The following is a 25,768-nucleotide window of genomic DNA, read 5'->3' as shown; positions in this document are numbered from 1 at the left end:
CCGCTATGATCAGCTTGTGAAAAATTGCCGGATACAAACTTGAAACCACTAATAATGACAATGGGGTGAAACTCCTCAGTTGTGATTGTCCATTTTACATTGATCTGTCCTGTTTTTAGGATATGTTATTTTTAACATGACAGCACATTCTTTTTATTTGACTGGGTGCCATTTAGGTTTGGCTATTTGATCAGTGAAACCTGCATGACGTAAAAAGTCTCATTACGTTGTCATACATTTGATCTCCACCCTGTGGGCTACAGAAAAGGCCACATACTCTTTCTACCATATCCTATATCTGCTACATGATTTATATTAGATTGTATTTTTGACTGAATGTTGGTGGAGTGCCGCAGCGATGTGTAGAGTTACACGGCGTGGCGTGCTGGGAATGGACAAGCAAAATATTTGGTGCCCCTTTGACAAAGGCGGCACTGCTTATCACAGGGCGGCATCAGTGCTCACCTAAAAAGACCATATGCAAGTGGGTGAGAGAATTTTTGTTGTTGGAGATGCGTCTTAGTCAGTTTAGCTCAGAAAATGCCGCCTAATCCTGGCTAATGAGTGGGCCGGCCATGATCAAAAGACTTCCTGGAATGCTTGCAAGACAGATCAAGCAGGCTGGGGTTTGGAGTATGAGAAGTCAATGAGAGTAGTGAGAAATTCTAACTTTTTTTAGTTTTGAATTTTGTCCAAATCTAAAGGCACAACCTAGATTGGAGCCATTGTCTTAAATAGTTGAATATGTTACTCCAACCTTGTGAAAGTTACAAACTGACACATTTTCATTTTTAGTCAAACAGCTTTATATTGAAGGAGTGCCTTTGTTTTGACGGCCTGCACATGTGCAGTTTGTCGCGAGACAACCATCAAAGATAGACCACAGCCTGCCTCATGCCATCATGTAGCTAGGCCATTACAAGTGATCTCTTTTTGTTATTGTTGTCTGGTTATTAACCCCTGTGCGTGAATACCTCAGAACCCAATGGCTCATCATTGACAGGTATGAGGATGGGCTACAGTGTCAATGGATGGAGATTACTGTACGCTATTATAATGCAGAAGGCTCTCCTGGCTGGAACCGGATTAGAAACTGTGTTATTGACGACTGAACACGGTACAAAACGATGTAACCGCAAGGCACCAAGGGAAAGTAATGATAAGCCAACCTCTGATCTTGACCCTGTCTGTCTCCTGTACATTTTTTGTTTAAAAATGACCCAAAGCTACAGACAAAACTGGGTCAGGGCATAGGGGAACTTTGCCTTGTTAATCATCCTAAGGGTGTCTGACTACATAAATATTGTAATGTGTTGCATGCATGGGGAAATGGGCTGAACACTGCACTTTATAGAATAGGCCGTAAATTATTATTCATTTAACCTGAGCTGGTGTACACAGCCTGTATCCTCTCCAGCTAAAAACAGCTGACATGATATGTCTATAACAAACAAACAATTAGAAAAGCTCATGAGGATATGGCTCAGGATGTTATTCATAGAAAAAACCCTGTTAGGTTCTGGGTATAATTCATGTTTGTGTGTATCTGGATGATAGAGTGAGTAAAAGCACGAGGGACACAGCATAGAGAAAGCGGCTTTGCGGTTTAGCAGTGCCGCCGAGGGTACGCACCACCGTCTGGTATTTCCAAATTATCTTAAGCTGCAATTGTTGAGGTCTTGCCAAAGGTTGCGTTTATGAGTCCTGCACGTCTGCGGCTCCCTTAGCCTCCCTGTGTTCTGGTCGCCCATCCCCACACATATCCCCGTTTAAGATGGGGGGGGGGGGGGCTTTTCTAATTCTGCTGATATAAGAGAGAGTCTTGGAGAGCACAGGGCAGGCCGGCAGGTCAGTCTAATCATACAGGCAGTCCCCTTCCAACAATAGTCTCAAATGTGAGGATGTCCTGCTTGGTGAGAAGAATGCTTCTATAATACCCCTGTACTTAATCCAGGGATTATATCAGTGATGTATAGTTTACATGCTCTCACAGTAAGGTACTGTAAGTAGACTGTTCTGAAGGGTCTTTTTTTATTTTATTATGTAGCATCCTTTCAAGAATGAAGTAGAATAAAGTATTGACACCTGAGAGATTAATGTGTTTGTAAATGTAGGTTGTGTTTTTATATAGAAATAGTCTAATTTACAGTGCATTTGGGAAGTATTAATTAAGACCCCTCGACTTTTTCCACATTTTGTTGTTACAGCTTTCTAAAACGGATTAAATAAATATTTGTCCTAATCAATCTACACACTCCCATAATAACAGCAATGTTTTTTATTTATTCATGCAAATGTATTAAAAATAAACATAAATACTTTATCTACATCGTTTTCAGTCCCTTTGCTTTGAGACTTGAAATTGAGCTCCGGTGCATCCAGTTTCCATTGATCATCCTTGAGATGTTTCTACAACTTGATTGGAGTTCACCTGTGGTAAATTAAATTGATTGGACATGATTTGCAAAGGCACACACCTGTCTATATAAAGTATCACAGTTGATAGTGCATGTCAGATTGAAAAACAAGCCATGAGTTCGAAGGAATTGTCCGTAGAGCTCTGAGACAGGATTGTGTCGATGCACAGATCTGGGGAAGCCTACCAAAACATTTGTACAGCATTGAAGGTCTCTAAAAACACAATGGCCTCCATCATTCTTAAATGGAAGAAGTTTGGAACCACCAAGACTCTTCCTAGAGCTGGACGCCCGGCCAAACTGAGGAATCGGAGGGAAAAGAGCCTTTGTCAGGGACGTGACCCTGAACTCGATGGTCACTCTGACAGAGCTCCAGAGTTCCTCTGTGGAGATGGGAGAGCATTCCAGAAGGACAACCATCTCTGCAGCACTCCATCAATCAGGCCTTTATGGTAGAGTGGCCAGACGGAAGCCACTCTTCAATAAAAGGCACATGACGGCTCATTTGGAGTTTCCCAAAAGGCACCTAAAGACTCTCAGACCATGATAAACACGATTCTCTGGTCTGATGAAACCAAGATTGAACCCTTTGGCCTGAATGCCAAGCGTCACGTCTGGAGGAAATGTGGCACCATCTCTACAGTGAAGCATGGTGTTGGCAGCATCATGCTGTGGGGATGTTTTTCAGTGGCAGGGACTGGGAGACTAGTCAGGATCAAGGGAAAGATGAACGGAGCGCTGAGGACCTCTGGCTGTGGTGAAGGTTCACTTTCCAACAGAACAACAACCATTTAAGCACACAGCCAAGACAACGCAGGAGTGGCTTCAGGACAAGTCTCAATGTCATTGAGTGGCCTGGACTTGAACCCGATCGAGCATCTCTGGAGAGACCTACAAATAGCTGTGCAGCGATGTTCCCCATCCAGCCTGACTGAGCTAGAGAGGATCTGCAGAGAAGAATGGGAGAAACTCCCCAAATACAGGTGTGCCAAGCTTCTAGCGTCATACCCAAGAAGACTTGATGGTGGAATGCTGCCAAAGATGCTTCAACAAATGGTTCTAAATACTTAAGTAAATATATTTGCTAACATTTTCTAAACAGTTTCTGTTTTGTCATAGGGTAGTGTGTGTGTTTTGTGTAGATCCATTTTAGAATAAGGCTGTAACGTTACAAAATGTGGAAAATGTCAACGGGTCTGAATACATTCCAAATGCACTGTGTATGCAGCCTAACATACTATCTGCCAGTTGCAGAATTGCCTTCGACCTAAAACAAGCAGCTGTCATGTGCTATGTTTTCCAAGGAGGCAGCCTTTGCATTTGTAGGACAGTGTGTTGACAGTTGCAGGGAAGGGAGTGGTCTGTGGTTTTTCTGGTGTTGTGTTCCTCCAGTACTGGAGACTGCTGGGGGTGAAGGGTTAGGAGAGCATGTTGCGGGGGAGTAGGGGTGGGCAGGAAGGTCGAGTTCTCACAAGCTGGCTCTGTATAAGGGGTTCAGAGAGGTCAACACTCGGAGGTCAGAACATCTTACCCAGGCAGTTCAGTAGACATGGTCAACGTAAGCAACATTGGTCAGAAGGTCACACTGGTCTTGTTAAAGCGTTGTGCTTTCATTGGTGGTTGAGTCAATGCATGTAGGAGCACAGCTTCTTTACACACACAGAGAGAAAGTACAAAGTCTATGAAAGGCACGGTTAGACTGATCAGCTCAGTGTGGTCACTGTGTTCCTTAGTCTAAGAACTGCATTTCATCCACTATCTACATTTGAGTTATTTAGCAGATGCTCTTATCCAGAGCGACTTACAGTAGTGAGAGCATACATGTTCATACTTTTCTTATTGTTAGACAACAGGCGCTGTGCGGGGTCTCTGAGTTATGCTATGAAGCATTTGTTACCCGCTAACCCCCAACCTGAAATAGCGTTGCACATTTTGGGGAATATTCAGAGGTGGAAACTTTCTGTGGGAATTAAGGTGAATATATGCAAATGAATATGAATACCATTTAAATATAGATTATTTTTTTTCCATTGGATATATTTACCATATCATATGGAGACGACAACCTTTTACCTCATCATAAGTAGACATAATTGCAAATAATTAAATCCTTCCAATAGAAAAAAACAAACAATTTTAGTTACGAATTGAACTTTAATTCAGTGAGTTGAGTCGTCACATGGGATGATTTCACTGAACAACAAAAGAAAGGGAATATTGAACCCCCATCGCATCTGACAAAAGTCCCTCTACTTCTTTTCAAGAGTTTGCTTGTTGTGAGCTCTGAGGGAACTTTATGCACTTGGCCAGATGATTCTGCATCTTTGTTGCATTTTTCACTTATGATTTGGCACAGTATTTGCAAATGTACACAGCTTTTCCTTCTACGTTAGCTGCAGTGAAATGTCTCCACACATTAGATAGTGCCTGTGGCATTTTCCTGTAAAGATTTTTGTCTTATATAAAAAAATAAAAATTAAAAATACAATTCCATGTACAGATAAGTAGTTAAGCAGTTAGATTAAACAACTCCTTTGTATTAAGGGAGGAAGTGTCAGCTGTGATGCTTTACATTTTTTTTACACATTATTTAGCCAATTATGTTTCTTTAGCATGGCTCAGCAGCCGTGGTAATAAACACAAACCTGTGATTAATTAATGATATGGCCTGGCCTAGTCTGCTGTGCTCCGTCTGGCGTCCCTCCACCCAGGAATAGAACCACAGTCAGGCGCTCAGGCAGTCAGGCCCGGCCTCTCTCCTTTCACATGAAAGGCCAAGGAGGCCCTACAGGCAGAAGACGATTACAACTTGTTTCCCCTCTTGTTCTTGTTTTTCCTTTTTAAAGGTTCGAGTGGATTTTTAGGCTGATGCATTGTCTTTTTGTATGCTTTGAAAAGCGGGTAGGGGGAAGCTACTGCTATATACGACTGTTGCCTTTTTGAGGAGTCCTGCTGCTTTGAAAAGGGGGTAGGGGGAAGCTACTGCTATATTAGACTGTTGCCTTTTTGAGGAGTCCTGCTGCTTTGAAAGGGGGGTAGGGGGAAGCTACTGCTATATACGACTGTTGCTTGATGAGTTTTGTTTGGCATGACATGGTGAGATTATTTCAGAGAATTGTTATGTGTTTTTAGTGTACCGTCATGGTGGTAGGACGTTCTCTCGTGTGTGTGTGTGTGTGTGTGTGTGTGTGTGTGTGTCTCATCCTGTATTTGCTTACTGTATCAATAGAGAGAAATGGAGAGAAAAGAGAAGCCGGTGGTCTGGGACTCTGGGCAGATCTCCCGCAGGTTTCTATACTAACTTTTTATACTGGTGCTACTAGCTTTTTATGCTGGTGGAACTGGTGCTACTAGCTTTTTGCTGGTGGGACTGGTGCTACTAGCTTTTTGCTGGTGGGACTGGTGCTACTAGCTTTTTATGCTGGTGGGACTGGTGCTACTAGCTTTTTATGCTGGTGGGACTGGTGCTACTAGCTTTTTATGCTGGTGGGACTGGTGCTACTAGCTTTTTATGCTGGTGGGACTGGTGCTACTAGCTTTTTATGCTGGTAGGACTGGTGCTACTAGCTTTTTATGCTGGTGGGACTGGTGCTACTAGCTTTTTATGCTGGTGGGACTGGTGCTACTAGCTTTTTATGCTGGTAGGACTGGTGCTACTAGCTTTTTATGCTGGTGGGACTGGTGCTACTAGCTTTTTGCTGGTGGGACTGGTGCTACTAGCTTTTTATGCTGGTGGGACTGGTGCTACTAGCTTTTTATGCTGGTGGGACTGGTGCTACTAGCTTTTTCAGTTGACAGCATCATCACATGATTTGGTCGCACCAATTTTTCTCCTCTGTGCGGTGATAATGACCTGACATACACTGAGTGTACAAAACATTAGGAACACTTGCTCTTTCTGTAATAGACTCGCTAGGTGAATCCAGGTGAAAACTATAGGCGCATTTGATGTGTAGATGAAGGGGAGGAGACTGCTTAAAGGAGTTTTTATTTTTTTGCGTTGAGACATGGATTGTGTATGTGTGCCATTCAGAGGGTGAATGGGTAAGACAAAATATTGAAGTGCCTTTTGAATGGGGTATGGTGTGTCAAGAACTGCAACAATGCTGGGTTTTTCACGCTAAACAGTTTCCTGTGTGTATCAAGAATGGTCTGCCACCCAAAAGACATCCTGCCAACTTGAAACAACTGTGGGAAGTATTGGAGTCAATATGGGCCAACATCCCTATGGAATGCTTTCTCCACCTTGTAGAGTCCATGCCCCGATGAATTGAGTCTGTTCTAAAGGCAAAAGGGGGTGCAACGCAATATTAAATTAGTATGCCCTTGTAGGGCTTGACATTCAGATACATTTGTCACAGGCCTGAATGAAAAGAATACTGGCCCGGGATGCTCGCATCATTTTATGTTATATTTACTTTGTGGGCTGAGCAAGTAGCTTATAGCCTATAATGACCTTTCCTTCAAACACACACAATTACATTTGAACTTGACAATATCATATTTACATTAAACTTGAAAAAGCGTGTTATTGTTAGTGATTTTTGAACAGTCATTCTATAGTTGTAGGGCCCTATAAAATCAGTTTGATCTTTTGGTAAATTCAATTTTTACTAGTTTTCCTAGTTTTTTTTTTTTGTCAGGTTTTCACTCTCAATCACAAGTCTGGCAACAATAAATAAAATAAAGGTGCAGGGTGTAGTTACCCTTTTAAATCAATTGTCCACCTAGCAAGAGTTGTTTGGCTAGCTTTGTGTTTGTACTGTAGGTTTTATAGCTAGTCTCATGCTATTTTGTACATTTTGTCAAGAGGCTGGGAGAAAATGTTGCAGTTTAAAGGTAATTTCCTTTAATTAAAAAAAATGAATGACATGTTGATATGCTATCTGGGGGGCCCGACCTCCAGGGGGCTGTGGGGGTGTGCTATGCCAGTGGCTACCATATACAGTGTAGGCGACATGTGAGTTTGATGAACAAATGCCCCGCGATTGATACATCATTCTGATATCATTCTGCCAGGTAGCCCTACTTTGCAGTCAACATTTAATTGGGAAGATTATTGGGGAAAGCCTTTAGAAATTATAATTCAATCGTGCATGATGACTGAAATGCGCATTGCGAAGATTTAACCAAGACTTCGGACTAAACTTTTTGAATACCTGGTTTCGTACCCATCACTGTTTGAGTAAATCTTGTTAATGAAACGTTTAACATTGTGAACCCAAAACTAACTTGACCGGCTATATTAAAAGTTGTGGTCGCACTGCCAAGTCAAAGGGTCACAAATGCAAGTGTTCTGGTCGCAGTTCTGAGCCCTGTCCTGGATTATGGGAGATTGACCTCGTTTAAGAGCAGACAAATTGCATGGTGGGGGGAGAGAAAGCGAGAGGCTGCAGGCAGCAGCGACCTTTGGCACAGTAACCACACAGAGATGCTCTCTCCCTTTCCCCGTTTCTCTATGTAGAATGGGATAGAGATATCTAAAACCCTGTATTTACAGCTGGCTGCCTGCTGGGCCTGCCTGGTAGCGGTACTGAGGGGTTTGGGTTGCCTGGTAGCGGGACTGAGGGGGTTGGGCAGCCTGGTAGCGGGACTGAGGGGTTGGGCAGCCTGGTAGCGGGACTGAGGGGGTTGGGCAGCCTGGTAGCGGGACTGAGGGGTTGGGCAGCCTGGTAGCGGGACTGAGGGGGTTGGGCAGCCTGGTAGCGGGACTGAGGGGGTTGGGCAGCCTGGTAGCGGGACTGAGGGGGTTGGGCAGCCTGGTAGCGGGACTGAGGGGGTTGGGAAGCCTGGTAGCGGGACTGAGGGGGTTGGGCAGCCTGGTAGCGGGACTGAGGGGGTTGGGCTGCCTGGTAGCGGGACTGCTTGGCCTGTGGGAGATGGGGCTGTTTCTCAGGATGCCAGACCAGTAGACTAAGCGGGTTGTCATCAGATCATCTGGCAGATGTACTGACAGATGTAGGCTGCTGTACCTGCATGTAGAAAGCTTTTTTTGTATGCTGAAATGTGTTCACGTTTCATGTTAATTAACCATAATCTAATAAGTGGGTTTTTCACATCCAATGCTCCTGTCTGCATGCCTTGATCTATATTCTGAACGTGCGTAACAATAGCAATGTCGTCAAAAGGGCACCGCCACACACACAAAATCCAACCATCGAAGACACCCCCTTCCTGAGTCCCACAATGCATCCCACCTTTGCTGTGCCATTGCAGACTACGGGGGCGGTGCTGTGCTAAATGTGGAACTAGGTCATTAAGCCAATGGGATTGACTGAAAATATTAAACGCTCTTCTTATCCACTACATACCAGCACAGTTTACTATAATATTAAAGACCTGAGTATATGTATTTCTGATTGCTGGACTGTTTTGTGTTCTCCTTCTCTATTCCTCTCGTAATGGTTAGCCATAGTGCTTTTAATACTGTCGTGGGGGGAGGGAGGCTGAGGTGGGTGAATGGGGTGTTACAGAGAGCGGGCAGTCACCATGGCACCAGTGGTATGAGGGACATGATAGGGTGGCCAGTTGGCACTGTTACCAAGAGGCTGGCCTGGGCTTATTTCTGGCAGAAGAGCGGGGGATAGAAAGAGGAAGAATTAAAAGGAGAGAGCAAAATAAGAGAATGTATAAATAAAGGAGAGTGAGAAGAGGGATAGAGAAGGGTTAACAGCACTGAACTAAATGTCTCTCTGTATTCAGTCAACTACCTCCAGTGGAAAACTACCAGAACCCCACAACTGCAGTGCAGTGCACACCCCTCTCTCACCCACACACAGAGAAAGCGATGGAAGGGGAATGAGAGAGAGATCGAGGGATACAGAAAGGCATGGAGAAAGAGACACACACCCTCCCACCATCCTGCAGAATAAAATTGTAGTCATTGCAGCAAGGGTACACACAGCTACCCACACTGCAATGTTTTTAGTCCCAAGCTGTTTGACAAAGATCAGATTGCAGCCCACCTGTTGTCGATTTAATTTGATTGAATGCATGAATGAACAATTGTAGGATCCTAGGAACAAACATCCCCTGTGTCTTTCTCTCTCTGGGTATGTGTACGGTATCTTTGTCTATCTTGTAAGACATACATGCTTGAGAGGCATCTAAGGATCAGGTGGCAAAGCATGAATAGGTCAATGGCTGGTCTCCAGACCCCATTCTGATGTTGACTATATTGGTTAGCAACTCCAATGCACCATGGATTTAAAATAAAAATAGATTTCCACATTCTTTTTACTGGATTTCAAATTCCACATTGTATTCTTTAGACATAACCAAACCATTATAATATTTAGGCTTACACCACTACAATAATATGTAGCATAGTATATATGTACACTAGAGGGTGCCAGACATCCACTCTTCACCCCCATGCTCTGGCAAGACCTGGAATTTTCCATGCACTGAACTGAATGCAAGCAATGCCTGTTTTATTTTTTTTTATTAAAAAAAAAAAAATTCTCCTTACTGCCAAGGAACAAACATCCCCTGTGTCTTTCTCTCTCATCCTCTCTCTCTGGGTATGTGTACGGTATCTTTTGTCTATCTTGTAAGACATACATGCTTGAGAGGCATCTAAGGATCAGGTGGCAAAGCATGAATAGGTCAATGGCTGGTCTCCAGACCCCATGCTGATGGTGACTGTATTGGTTAGCAACTCCAAGGCCTCTGACTGGGATTTAGCCTAGCTCTTGTTCAGGAGTCAGGAGCTGATGGGCTTGGTGTGTTGATTACATCCCTGCATATATTGGATGGTCTGAAGCTTGATAGTAAATCTGGTGCCTGGTTTATTATTTAGGGCCTAGGCTGGGTGTTATTTGGTGATCTCTTTTCTTTGGCCCTTATGTAGGTCTAGTTCAAGTATGCACACAGTGAGGGTGTCAAGTGTGCTTTAGGGGTCCTGGTTCTGTGGTAACTCTGCCAGGTAACTCTGCCACAAATGTTTTGCTCATATTACTTTCTTTCTACCTTCCAAACGTACCTCATATTTTGTGATAACCAAAGGGTCCTCTCCTTCAGTGTTGAACTAAGCATGTAACTGTGTTGACAGTCATTGATGTACAAGTCATTTTTCATTCCGCACAACCCTAGGGAAATCAGTAGCCTAGTCAAACTGCGCACTGTGCCCAGCTTCTCACGCTGACCAACGCCAGGTAGGCAGCCTGTTCCTGATCTTGCACATCTGCACGGCACCTTCAGCATTCAAATGCTAAAATGGCCTGCGCAATATTAAGCTTTATTTGTTGAGTGACAACCTATGTCCTTTGCTAGGTGGTTGTTCTTATCTGTGTGCTGTTGAAAATGATGTTTTAGCGGAATAAACGTAACCTACTGGAGACAACTCCCATCTGGATATACCTGCTGAACAGGGCTTACAATAGATTGTATTCTGATTGTTCAGGTTTACCATCAGCAGATGGTAGTTTTGCTTTAAACGTCAGTGTATATGGTCATTTTTCGATATACAGGGTGAAGTTGATCATTTAATAATGAGGAATCCCGTTTGTGCGGCACACTGCAAGCCCAAAGCGAGAGGAGAAAAGAAGCCAACTAATCTTCAGAAAGGTCATAGCCATTTGATTGGGAGTGTAATCCAAAATTGTGCTATATTTTCATTGGCTATATCGGAACTAATTTGTAAACTATAACTATTGATGCATTACTAACTCAAACACTTAACCTGCAAAAAGTTAATTAGTGGGTGATGGTGATTTCAGAACCAAAGTGGGGGACTAAAAACAGGCTACATTGTCTGTAATCTGATAGTGGTAGATCTCTAATCTGGTAGTGGGTTGGTAGATGTCTAATCTCCCTTATGGCTCTAATCTGATAGTGGTAGTGGGGTGGTAGATGTCTAATCTCCCTTATGGCTCAGATCAGGTGCCTACATAGTATACGTCATTTACACACACACACACACACACACACACACACACACACATCAGCTCAGAGAGGCCCAGCTCATAGGCTTCATCTTCAGCAGATTTTAATTTAGAATGGAAAATAAATGTGTGTTTGCAACAAATGTTAGTGCATCGAATCGTATAGCACTGAATCACATCGATTCGTTCTCTAATCAAACCGAATCTCACCGGATCGTTTCAAACTTAAACATATATCGGAGCCCATGCCAAGAGTGTGCAAAGCTGTCAGCAAGACTTTGAAGAATCTCAAATATAAAATCTATTTAGATTTAACACTTTTTTTGGTTACTACATGATTCCATATGTGTTATTTCATAGTTTGTCTAAACTATAATTCTACAATGTAGGAAGTAGTAAAAATAAAGGACAAACCTTGAATGAGTAGGTGTTCTAAAACTTTTGACTGGTCGTGTACAGAGGGCTGGTTTCCCAGAATCTTCTTAGTTCAATACTAGGCTTAATCTGTGACTGGGAAACGGCCCTGTGTGTGTGAGTGAGAAGGGGAGAACTACTCATTCAGACAATACGACTTGCTAAATTTCAAGTTCACGGTCTCTTAGATTGATCCTTGTGTTTGTCTACTGTCTAAGGCTTGGTCTATAAGCCCTTGAAGGGATTGTACTCTGCACAGTGACATGCTCTCACCTTTCTGTAGGCCTAAGCCTTGAAACACTAAAGACTTTGCCTTAATATGGATGTTGTTGTTCAGTATTTTTCCTCCAGTCTTTCTCAGTGTTTGTTGTGTGAGTGGAGCGTGGGACATCTGACACTGTACCAAAATGGTCAGTGCTATCCTTGGGACCTCCCTACCCTACACTAGACTGGGTGGTGGCACACGGGAGTGATGTCTCTATGACATGTGCCCAAGTAGACAGAACCCACACGTGTTTCTTTTTGAAAGAGGAAATATGAGTGTTCCTCTTTTCTAAAGTCAGCGGTTATTAAAAATGTGAAGACGAGAGGGGGGGATTACGGAAACCACGTCTCAGCGGTATGAAACACGTGTGTGTACGTATTTGAGGATCTGTTGATTGCCTATTCTTTCACATCCACTCATGCTAGTTGTTTATTTTGTGTGTGTGTGTGTGTGTACCACTAGCGCTGATGTCCTAGCAGTAGGTGATCAGTTTTAAACATAGCAGAAAGTCTGACTCGGGTCTCTATCCCTGATTCTAACTGATGATGATGAACCGGACAGCCATTACTGAGGTAACATAACATCCTGTTCATCATGTTCTTTCTCCCTCTGTGTTTGAGTCCCGGGTCCCTCACAACACGACACGCCCTCGGCTCCACCAGTCAACCACTCAAGTAATGCACAGATTACCTCACACCACTGTCGGCACGACGACTGACCTACTCTTAGCTACAGTACATACTGTTACTGCACAGTCATCAGGATGGCATGTCTTATCATTTTTGTCTGAGAGCGTGAGACCGGTAGTTATCTAGAGAACATTGTGTGAATACACAGGTTTTAAAGTCTTAGGTGGTTAAGCAGGGCTTTATCTTAAACCAAACCCTCTTTGTCCTATCCTAACCATGACCACACTAGAGAAATCCCTTCAGTTTGTCATATTATTTGTCCACAGATGGCCTGGATTTTAGCTGAGCTGGTAGAGGTGGTGAACATGTGTAGAATTTGTGACACCACCACTGATCATGATTGATGTTACATCAAGCGCTTGAAAGTACAGACTAGTGTAGTGAGTTTCCCCATGGATATTCTACAGTTTGTATGGATCGGCCCTATATCCTACAATTGATGACAAGTTCAGGAATGGAATATGACAGGCATCCATCCTCAAAGAAGACGAGAGAGACTGCATCCAACCCATGTCATCATGGATTGATTAGGTGGTGCTGGTTCTAATGCTGAGGTGGTGAACAGTGGAGCTTTGTAAGAGCTTTATAGTGGGTGTGAAGGCTTACTGCGGGCTTATGTAACTGGTGTTCACAACAGAGCATCAGAACTAGGCCGGGTTCAAAATTCCATTTCAGATCTCGGAGGACAAAGTTTACATTAGGCTGAAAATGTTTGGAAACAATGCTGTTTGTCGTGTAGTGATGGCACAGGGAGAGGAGAAGGAGGAGCATGGAGGCTGACGAGAGGGGCAAGTGAGATACAGACAGCAAAAGAGGAAGTGGAATGAAAAGTTTAATAGGATATAACCGAGTAGAGGGAGGGAAATAAAAAATCTAGTCCGGCAGAAAGATCTCGGGAGAGGCACAGAAAAGGAGATGAAAGGAGAGGGAGGAAAATAGTTTCTGAGGATTGCTCGGACAGGGCAGGCTGAGACCTATAGAGAGAAGGAAAAACAACTTTTCCTGCTCTAATCTATCATTTGTTGGCAGCGTGCCACACCTTGTCTGTGTTTCTCAGTTGTTGTTGCAGTCAACACACACGGAACTGAACCCCTTATGAAACCAGAGGGGTATCCTATGACGCAAGTTAGATCTATTCGATTTATAAAGCTAGCCAGCTTCAGTACTGCGTACAGTGTATTCGGACACTGACTTTTTCCACATTTTGTGACGTTACAGCCTCACTCTAAAATGGATCAAATCGTTTTTTTTAATAAACTGAAATCGAATACGAATACAGACCCTTTACTCAGTACTTTCTTGGCAACGATTACAGCCTTGAGTCTTCTTGGGTATGACGCAACAAGCTTGGCACGCCTGTTTCACTCATTCTTCTCTACAGATCCTCTCAAGCTCTGTCAGGTTGGATGAGAAGTGTCGCTGCAGAGCTATTTTCAGGTCCCTCCAGAAATGTTAAGATCTGGTTCAAGTCCAGGCTCTGGCTGGGCCACTCAAGCACATTGAGACTTGTCCCGAAGCCACTCCTGTGCTGTCTTGGCTGTGTGCTTAGGGTTGTTGTCCTGTTGGAAGGTGAACCTTTGCCCCAGTCTGAGGTCCTGAACACTCTGGAGTAGGTTTTCATCAAGGATCTCTCTGTACTTTGCTCTGTTCATCTTTCCCACGATCCTGACTAGTCTCCCAGACCCTGCCGCTGAACCACTTCCCAACAGCATGATGCTGTCGCCACCATGCTTCACCATAGGGGTGGTGCCAGGTTTCCTCCAGACATTACGCTTGGCATTCAGGCCAAAGGGTTCCATCTTGGTTTCATCAGACCAAAGAATCTGGTTTATCTTGGTCTGAGAGTCCTTTCCTTTAGGTGCCTTTTGGCATACTCCAAGTGGGCTGTCATGTGCCATTCACTGAGGCGTGCCTTCCGTCTGGCCACTAACGTAAAGGCCTGATTTGGTGGAGTGCTGCAGAGATGGTTGTCCTTCTGGATGGTTCTCCCATCTCATCAATAGGAACTCTGGAGCTCTGTTAGAGTGACCATTAGGTCCTTGGTCAGTGAGGTTACCAAGGCCCTTCTCCCCTGATTTGCTCAGTTTGGCCGGGCGTCCAGCTCTAGGAGTCTCAGTGGTTCCGAACTTCTTCTATTTCTTCTATTTAAGAATGATAGATTGAGGAACAATTTTTATTTAATCAATTTTAGAATAAGGCCGTAATGGAAGAAGTCAAGTGGTCTGAATACTTTCCGAATGCACTGCATGTGTGTTTCTGTGTACAGGTGGCCATCTGAGAAACATGCTGTCATCACCCATTCTTTCCTCACTAATATTTCTCCTCTCATCAGTTCTCTCAGCAAATGCAAACACACACATAACAGAACAACCAAGTCTTTTTGGTTTCGCCTGTAGCAAGCTAGTTGTCATATTGGATCATTTATGTTGTCATTTAATAACATCTGTGGAATTAAGGTTTGTTATGCTCATGAGAATACTTTTTTGGAACAGATTTGGGGTCAGTTTCAAGGAACACTCAAATATTTTGAGGGCTCTTCCTGTAATGACTTTCTATTACATAAATCAACTGTGGAGAGGGACGAGGGAAGTAACTGCTGAGAGAGGGATGTTTGTTATTTTGTGTGTGTGTGTTAAGATGTTTTCTGTGGGATGTACAGTGTCCTTTTCTGAGGTGGTTGTCGAGCTGGTGATGCCTCATCATGGCAGTGTGCTGAACACATCTGTTATGAGCCCTCCACACCCTGACATCAGCTTACTCAGTAACTCTGGACACTGTGTGTTAAGAGAGGATTTGTGTGTGTGTGTCTGAGTCTCCTCCCTTCTGCAGGCATGCATCCAGTTCCTATTAATACTAAGTTCTGACCTCTCCTTTATTCTCTCCATCCATCATCCTGAAGACTTGCAGAAAACAGTGAGAGAACAGAGAGAGCAGCAAAACAACAAGCTCGCTCCTCCCCCTCAGCCGCTCCCATTGGCTCAGACACACAGCCTGATCTGGCTGTCATTGGCCAGATGCAGACACACCTCCTAGAATCTGTTTGTGTTCTGCAAGAAACATAACTAACAGTCAAGGGAGGGGTGACATATAGGAGGGAGGGGGGGGGGGGGTGTAGATTGGATATGGGATTCTCGAAAACATCCATTGAACCATTTTCAAAAACTTCTAGGAAGTGTGTGTGTGTGTGTGTGTGTGTGTGTGTGTGTGTGTGTGTGTGTGTGAGAGAGAGAGCGAAACCAGGCCAACCTTATTTAGTCAGCAGTATTTATGGGCCCCTGTGCTCAACTGGGGGCGTGTTGTTTCCCCTTTTTTAAAAGGTTGGCCAACAACTTGGACTTAAATAACTCCGTACACACACAGTAGATCTTTGTTTAGATAGAAAAAGCAACATCTTCATAGCTGCAATAATGCTAACGATGTTGACTTGTTTTTGTGGTTGAATAGCCCAACTGTGTAACCAACAGACATGAATCACCGCCTGCTATTCAAGTGTCAATCTGTCAACTTACAGTGCCTTCAGAAAGTATTCAAACATTGTGTTGTTACAACGTGAATTTAAAATGGATTACATTTAGATTTTGTGTCATTGATCTACACACCATACCCCGTAATGTCACAGTGGAATTTTGTTTTTATAAATGTTTACAAATTAATTACAAAAGATAAGTCTTGACCCTTTTTGTTATGGCAAGCATACATGAGTACAAATGTTGCTTAACAAGTCACATAGGTTCCATGTACTTACTCAGTGTGCAATAATAGTGGTTCATTTGATATTTGAATGACTACCTGATCTCTGTACCTCACACACAGTTATCTTTAAGGTCCCTCAGTTGAGCAGTGAATTTCAAACAGGGAGGTAAAAAAAAAAAAAAATCAGACATTGAAAATCACTGAGTATGGTAAAGTTATTAATAACACTTTGGATGGTGTATCAATACACCCAGTTACTATAAAGATTCAGGTCTCCTTCCTAAAAGAAAATTGCCAATGGTGATTTTAAATGGCTGTGATAGAACTAAGGATAGATCAACAACATTCTAGTTACTCTACAATACTAACCAAATTGACAGAGTGTAGTAAAGAAGCCTGTATAGAAGAAAAGTATTCCTAAACGTGTATCCTGTTTGCGATTCCCTTTCCCAATAAGGCACTAAATTAGTACTGCAAAACAAATTGGAAAACAAATATTTTTGTTGGTCCTGAAAACAAAACATTATGTTTGGGGCAAACTCAACACATCACGGAGTACCACTCTTAGTATTTTCAAGCATACTGGTGGCTGCATCTTGTTATGGGAATGCTTGTCATTGGCAAAGACTAGGGAGTTTTTTTTTTTTTTTTAGGCTGGAAGAAACTGAATGGCGCTACGCACAGGCAAAATCCTAGAGGAAAACCTGGTTCACTCCACTTTCCAACAGACACTGGGAAACAAATTCACCTTTCAGCAGGAAAATAACCTAAAACTCAAGCCCAAGTAAGTATACACCAGAGTTGCTTACCAAGACAACATTGAATGTTCCTGAGTGGCCTAGTTACAGTTTTGACTTAAATCAGCTTGAGAATCCACCACTTAAAAATGGCTGTCTAGCAATGATCAACAACCAACTTGACAGAGCTTGGAGAATTATGAAAATAATAATGGGAAAATATTGTACAGTCCAGGTGTGCAAAGCTCTTACCCAATAAGACTAACAGATGTAATCATTGCAAAGGTGATTCTAAAAATAGTATGTCTTGACTCAGGTTGAATACTTATCAAGATACTGTATAATAGTGTTTAATTTTCCATACACTTTTTAAAATAAATCTTAAGAATAGTGGCCTAGAATATTTGGTGGGTCTGGTACAGTAGGTCTGGTACAGTAGGTTTGTGGAGGGGCTCCTGACCAGAACAGAGACTGTGAGTGGACCTGCTTTCTGGTTATCTATTGCTGGTGTTCATAGACTCAGGGGTGATGGTGGGGTCAAGGCCTGTTCAGGTCTTATTTTGAAATCGGAGTGAGATATAGGGAGATTTTGGCCTTGTTCCAATATCTAGGAAATTCATCCGTCTTTCTTTAAGAACAGACTGTTCTGAGAGGGACTGGATTGGTTAGTCCTGGGTCATAGGCAGCTGAGCGGTTCTGGTCTCTATACACCAGAATAGGTTTGCCACTATGTATCATTGTGTATGTGCTTGCTCATATGTGCATATTATTGCATACCTTTGTGTTCTCTGTCGTGTGTGTGTGTGTGTTGTTCACATAAACCAGGTCAGGGGCGGGGATGTGTGCCACTAGTGTTATGAAAGTGGAGAAGCACCGTGTCAACCCATCCTTGTTTACCACTTCCCAAGTGTGTGTGTGTGAGAGAGTGGTATGTGTTATTGATAGCTATTAAAAACCCTTTGGATCGCATGCAGGGGTGTGTAAAGGGGGTGTGTGCGCATGTTTCTGTGCGCATATTTTTCACAGAGCACTTCTTGCCAATGTGACCAAGGCTAAAGGTGGAGCCAGGAGACCATAACTCTCATAGTCTGAGCTGCTATTCACAATGTCCCCACTGTGGGGGTAAAACACACATCCATTTTCCATGTTGCTTATAGGGCTGGGAATTTCCAGTGACATCACAATACGATATTATCACAATACTTTAGTGACGATACGATATGTTTTGCGATTCTCAATTCTATATGTATTGCAATTCGAAACTGATTTTATTGCGATTCGATGTTCCAAACATATTTCTCACCATATGTCTGCTGCAGAGGAACAAGAGAAGCCATGAGAACGTTTTGATCAGTCATGGAAATAAAAGTGCTGAAAACAAATTGGCTTCCTAATTAACATGGTGAACAAGCTATGAAGGTGTGCAGGTACAGCCAACTAGCACCAAAATAACATTGTCGATATGATATCGTCAAAAAGGATATCCTGTACTGTATGGATAATTCCCTCCCCCCCGATCATTTTTTTTTTTTATGGGTGCATTTCACACACTTTTTGCATTCTAATTGGTTTGTAAGGCTGATATGAATGTCCTGCATTATACTTAAGAATCACTTAAACTTTTAAAATGCTCTTTGGCTAGCTTTGCTACCAGCCTATGTCAATGAGCGTTAGCGTTCTTGCTAATAACTGATCTGTCCAAAGTAGGTGTTTTTGCAACCATCACAATTAAATATAATCTAAACGACTGTTCAAGCAATAATCAAAACAAAATTGTAAGCCTAAAAATGTCTGTTGAATGGGCGCAGATGGCGAATGGAAGTTCTCTCCCAAGGTGGTTGTGGTTTAGAGCATTCATTCCCAAACTTCTTCACTTGTGGGCCCCCCTTCCAACATTGGGGAACATCCTGTGCCCTGTCTATTTCTGTGGGCACAAACACTGTTCACGACACAAACCCTCACAACCCTCTTGTTGGTGGAGATAATTAGGCAGGGTTGAAGCTTATTTCCTTCAATTCTACACATTTTGTCATGGGGTGAAAAGAAAATTTCCTTTCAATTCTACACATTTTGTCATGGGGTGCAAAGAACATTTCCTTCAATTCTACACATTTTGTCATGGGGTGCAAAGAACATTTCCTTCAATTCTACACATTTTGCCATGTCATGTGTTCATGTGACATTTGAGTGACAAAAAAATTACAACTATCTATGGGGGAAAAAACAAATGTCGTTAGGTGACATTGGCTAGTTGATCTGGACATTTCTAACAAGTTATAAATAGACTCGCGCCCCCCCCTGCCAACCCCTCATGTGCCCCACAGTTTGGGAACCACTGGTTTAGGGGACTACTTAGTGACTGAGTATTCTTATGTCACTTAACCAGCCTCCATACAGTATGCAACACAACCCCCCCATCCTTGTCACTTAACCAGCCACCTTACAGTATGCAACACAACCCCCCCCCCATCCTTGTCACTTAACCAGCCACCTTACAGTATGCAACACAACCCCCCGTCCTTATGTCACTTAACCAGCCACCATACGGTATGCAACACAACCTCCCCATCCTTATGTCACTTAACCAGCCACCATACAGTATGCAACACAACCTCCCCATCCTTATGTCACTTAACCAGCCACCATACGGTATGCAACACAACCTCTCCATCCTTATGTCACTTAACCAGCCCCCATACAGTATGCAACACAACCTCCCCATCCTTATGTCACTTAACCAGCCTCCATACAGTATGCAACACAACCTCCCCATCCTTATGTCACTTAACCAGCCACCATACAGTATGCAACACAACCTCCCCATCCTTATGTCACTTAACCAGCCTCCATACAGTATGCAACACAACCCCCCCATCCTTATGTCACTTAACCAGCCTCCATACAGTATGCAACACAACCTCCCCATCCTTATGTCACTTAACCAGCCTCCATACAGTATGCAACACAACCTCCCCATCCTTATGTCACTTAACCAGCCTCCATACAGTATGCAACACAACCTCCCCTTCCTTATGTCACTTAACCAGCCTCCATACAGTATGCAACACAACCCCCCCATCCTTATGTCACTTAACCAGCCTCCATACAGTATGCAACACAACCTCCCCATCCTTATGTCACTTAACCAGCCTCCATACAGTATGCAACACAACCTCCCCATCCTTATGTCACTTAACCAGCCACCTTACTGTATGCAACACAACCCCCCCCCATCCTTGTCACTTAACCAGCCACCTTACAGTATGCAACACAACCCCCCCCCCCCGTCCTTATGTCACTTAACCAGCCACCATACGGTATGCAACACAACCTCCCCATCCTTATGTCACTTAACCAGCCTCCATACAGTATGCAACACAACCTCCCCATCCTTATGTCACTTAACCAGCCACCATACAGTATGCAACACAACCTCCCCATCCTTATGTCACTTAACCAGCCACCATACGGTATGCAACACAACCTCTCCATCCTTATGTCACTTAACCAGCCTCCATACAGTATGCAACACAACCTCCCCATCCTTATGTCACTTAACCAGCCACCATACAGTATGCAACACAACCTCCCCATCCTTATGTCACTTAACCAGCCTCCATACAGTATGCAACACAACCTCCCCATCCTTATGTCACTTAACCAGCCACCATACAGTATGCAACACAACCTCCCCATCCTTATGTCACTTAACCAGCCTCCATACAGTATGCAACACAACCTCTCCATCCTTATGTCACTTAACCAGCCTCCATACAGTATGCAACACCCCCCCCCCCCCCAGTCACTATCCCCCATGTTGTCAGCTCCCTCCTGTGTTGTGTTTGTGAGAATAGCTGTTGTTCACTCTTGTCTGTGCATGCTGGCTTGTAGAGCTGTTGATTCCATCCCCACCAGATTGCTGTCAGTTGTTTACGTTGTGTGTGACATGCTTGGGCATGTTTGTCTCAAACCTCTAGCAGTATGGCTGTATAGTAGGCCAACATGTCCTGTTCCCCTCACTGTTAGTCAGTGCATGCCTGTTTCACTAGGCATTCTGTTCTCTCATTCTGGATGTCTACAAGTTCAACTTGAACCTTTACAGAAACTTTTCACATATAGACAGTTTCCTACTGTTCCATGTTCTGTTACATATACAGTACCAGTTGAAAGTTTGGACACCTACTCATTCCAGGGTTTTTCTTTTTATGTTCATTACAATGTTCTACGTTGTAGAATAATAGTAAAGACATCCAAACTATGAAATAACACATATGGAATCATGTAGTAACCAAAAAAGTGTTAAACAAATCCAAATACATACCTCATCTCTGTACCTCACACATACAATTAGCTGTAAGGTCCCTCAGTTGAGCAATGCATTTAAAACAGATTCAACCACAACGATCAGGGAGGTAAAAATAAAAAAGCAGACATTGAATATCTCTTTGAGTATGGTGAAGTTATTAATAACACTTTAATAACACTATCAATACACCCAGTCAAGACAAAGATACACGTCTTCTTCCTAACTCAGTTGCCAGAGGAGAAGGAAACTGGTCCAGGGATTTCACCAAACGTGTGTGTGTGTGTGGTGGGGAGGCTGCTGTAGTTTGTGCTCATTAGACATGAGCCCCCCTAGTCCCTGCTGGTTTAAACTAGTTCCTCTGTCATTGTGGGATATAGCGCGGTGGCTCGACTACACAAAGCAGTTAGTAATAACAGAGACCTTCCCTCTGCACAGGATAGGGACAGGACGGGGGGTGGGGGAGACATGGCAGGACTGAAGTGGGGTGGGTGGTGGCAGGGTAGAACTGGGGTGGGGTGATCGGTGGGGAGGTGTACATTGTTGGACTTTGGGGGCGGGGGGGCAGAGTAGGACTAGGACCGCACAGCATTATTCACATCAGAGGGTTACCTACCTAGCAGCCATGGTACTGCTGCACTACAGCATTGGGTAGTGTTCTATGATAGTTTTAGGCTCCATGCTCTCATGTGTTTCATGTGTTGCTGCCATGCTACGTTGTTGTCTTATGTCTCTCTTTATGTAGTGTTGTGGTGTCTCTTGTTGTGATGTGGGTTTTGTCCTATATTTGTATTTTATTTTTAATCCCAGCAGGAGGCCTTTTGGTAGGTCGTCATTGTAAATAAGAATTTGTTCTTAACTGACGTGCCTAGTTAAATTAAGGTTATATACATAAATAAAAAACTTGTAGTGTGTTCCAAATCAAAGTTTATTTGTCACGTGTACAGAATACAACACCTTGCAGTGAAATGCTTACTTCCAGGCTCTAACCAATCGTGCAAAAAAGGTAATAGGTGAACAATGGGTAAGTTAAAAAAATAAACAGTAGCTAGCTATATACAGGCACCGGTTAGTCGGGCTGATTGAGGTAGTATGTAGATATGGTTAAAGTGACTATGCATATATGATAAACAGAGTAGCAGTAGGGTAAAAGAGGGGTTGGTGTATGGCGGGACACAATGCAGATAGGCTAACCGGGCTATGTGCGGGCGCGCTGATTAGTCGGGCTGATTGAGGTAGTATGTAGATATGGTTAAAGTGACTGCATATATGATAAACAGAGTAGCAGCAGTGTAAAAGAGGGCTTGGGGGGGAGGCACACAATGCAAATAGTCTGGGTAGCCATTTGGTTACCTGTTCAGGAGTCTTATGGCTTGGGGGTAAAAACTGTTGAAGCTTTTTTGTCCTAGACATGATGCTCCGGTACCGCTTGCAGAACTTTTTGAGGATCTCAGGACCCATGCCACATCTTTTTAGTTTCCTGAGGGGGAATAGGCTTTGTCGTGCCCTCTACACGACTGTCTTGGTGTGTTTGGTTTGTTGGTGATGTGGACACCATTCTAGTTTGTTGGTGATGTGGAACTTGAAGCTCTCAACCTGCCTCAACCACTACAGCCCCGTCGATGAGAATGGGGGCGTGCTCGGTCCTCCTTTTCCTGTAGTCCACAATCATCTACTTTGTCTTGGTTACGTTGAGGGATAGGTTGTTATTCTGGCACCACCCGGCCAGGTTTCTGACCTCCCTATAGGCGGTCTCGTCGGTGATCGGGCCTACCACAGTCGTGTCGTCTGCAAACTTAATGACGGTGTTGGAGTCGTGCCTGACCATGCAGTCGTGGGTGAACAGGGAGTACAGGAAGGGACTGGGCACGCACCCCTGAGGGGCTCCTGTGTTGCGGATCAGCGTGGCAGATGTGTTGCTTCCTACCCTCGCCTCCTGGGGGCGGCCCGTCAGGAAGTCCAGGATCCAGTTGCAGAGGGAGGTGTTTAGTCCCAGGATCCTAAGCTTAGTGATGAGCTTTGAGGGTACTATGGTGTTGAAAGCTGAGCTGTTGTCAATGAATAGCATTCTCATGTAGGTTTTCCTTTTGTCCAGGTGGGAAAGTGCAGTGTGGAGTGCAATAGAGTGCATCATCTGTGGATCTGTTGGGGCGGTATGCAAATTGGAGTGGGTCTAGGGTTTCTGGGATAATGGTATTGATGTGAGCCATGACCAGCCTTTCAAAGCACTTCATGGCTACGGACGTGAGTGCTACGGGTTTGTAGTCATTTAGGCAGATTGCCTTCGTGTTCTTGGGCACAGGGACTATGTTGGTCTGCTTGAAACATGTTGGTATTACAGACTCAATCAGGGACATGTTGAAAATGCCATTGAAGACACCTGCCAGTTGGTCAGCACATGACCAGAGTAAACGTCCTGGTAATCCAACTGTCCCCGCAGCCTTGTGAATGTTGACCTGTTTAAAGGTGTTCCAGTGTAGTAGATGATGGAGAAGTGGTGATGAAAGACTGAGAGAGAGTGAATGAGAGAAAACGGGAGTGTGTGGGGAAGAGATGAAGACATGAAAGTATTGATCGAGAGAAATAGAAAGCTGTAATGTGAGAGAAGTAGAGAAAGTGTGTGCTGTTTGGTTCCAGAGGAAGTGGTGTGTGTGTTACCCTGACAGGATGACAAAGTAGATAGTGGGTTAGAGGTGGTCTCCGCCTGGAGGGGAAGTCCCTTCTCTCAGCAGCCAGCTGTGTACTTGTCTGTGTGACATACTGTATACACACACGCACATACGTGCACAGAATGTGTGTTCTGGATGATGTACAGTGGGGCAAAAAAGTACACTGCTCAAAAATTAAAGGGAACACTTAAACAACACAATGCAACTCCAAGTCAATCACACTTCTGTGAAATCAAACTGTCCACTTAGGAAACAACACTGATTGACAATAAATTTCACATGCTGTTGTGCAAATGGAATAGACAACAGGTGGAAATTATAGGCAATTAGCAAGACACCCCCAATAAAGGAGTGGTTCTGCAGGTGGTGACCACAGACCACTTCTCAGTTCCTATGCTTCCTGGCTGATGTTTTGGTCATTTTTTAATGCTGGCGGTGCTTTCACTCTAGTGGTAGCATGAGACGGAGTCTACAACCCACACAAGTGGCTCAGGTAGTGCAGCTCATCCAGGATGGCACATCAATGCGAATTGTGGCAAGAAGGTTTGCTGTGTTGTCAGCGTAGTGTCCAGAGCATGGAGGCGCTACCAGGAGACAGGCCAGTACATCAGGAGACGTGGAGGAGGCCGTAGGAGGGCAACAACCCAGCAGCAGGACCGCTACCTTCGTGCAAGGAGGAGCACTGCCAGAGCCCTGCAAAATGACCTCCAGCAGGCCACAAATGTGCATGTGTCTGTTTCTGACCGTTTGAGCAGACTCCATGAGGGTGGTATGAAGGCCTGACGTCCACAGGTGGGGGTTGTGCTTACAGGCAAACAACGTGCAGGACGTTTGGCATTTGCCAGAGAACACCAAGATTGGCAAATTCGCCACTGGCGCCCTGTGCTCTTCACAGATGAAAGCAGGTTCACACTGAGCACATGTACTTTGTACTTCCGGCGCCGACAGAGATGGCCGCCTCGCTTCGCGTTCATAGGAAACTATGCAGTTGGGAATTTTTATTTATTTCTTACATTAGTACCCCAGGTCATCTTAGGTTTCATTACATACAGTCGAGGAGAACTACTGAATATAAGATCAGCGTCAACTCACCATCAGTACGACCAAGAATATGTTTTTCGCGACGCGGATCCTGTGTTCTGCCTTTCATACAGGACAACGGAATGGATCCCATGCAGCGACCCAAAAAAACGACTCCGAAAAAGAGGGAAACGAGGCGGTCTTCTGGTCAGACTCCGGAGACGGGCACACCGTGCACCACTCCCTAGCATTCTTCTTGCCAATGTCCAGTCTCTTGACAACAAGGTTGATGAAATCCGAGCAAGGGTAGCATTCCAGAGGGATATCAGAGACTGTAACGTTCTTTGCTTCACGGAAACATGGCTCACTGGAGAGAGACTATCCGAGGCGGTGCAGCCAACGGGTTTCTCCACGCATCACGCCGACAGAAACGAACATCTTTCTGGTAAGAAGAGGGGCGGGGGCGTATGCCTTATGGCTAATGAGACATGGTGTGATGAAAGAAACATACAGGAACTCAAATCCTTCTGTTCACCTGATTTAGAATTCCTCACAATCAAATATAGACCGCATTATCTACCAAGAGAATTCTCTTCGATTATAATCACAGCCGTATATATCCCCCCCAAGCAGACACATCGATGGCTCTGAACGAACTTTATTTAACTCTTTGCAA

The 25,768-nt window shown here is 44.0% G+C and overlaps 1 protein-coding gene across 1 annotated transcript in view; it reads left to right on the top strand.

Annotated features, from left to right (window-relative positions):
- Window positions 1–25,768, top strand: part of LOC115139289 (sestrin-1) — a 72,162-nt gene that overhangs the window by 2,097 nt on the left and 44,297 nt on the right. The window lies entirely within an intron of this gene.

This window comes from Oncorhynchus nerka, linkage group LG13 (assembly GCF_034236695.1).
Source record: "Oncorhynchus nerka isolate Pitt River linkage group LG13, Oner_Uvic_2.0, whole genome shotgun sequence".
Taxonomy (NCBI): Eukaryota; Metazoa; Chordata; class Actinopteri; order Salmoniformes; family Salmonidae; genus Oncorhynchus; species Oncorhynchus nerka.
The sequence above is the reverse complement of the archived record's forward strand: the minus strand, read 5'-3'. Positions and strand labels throughout refer to the sequence as shown.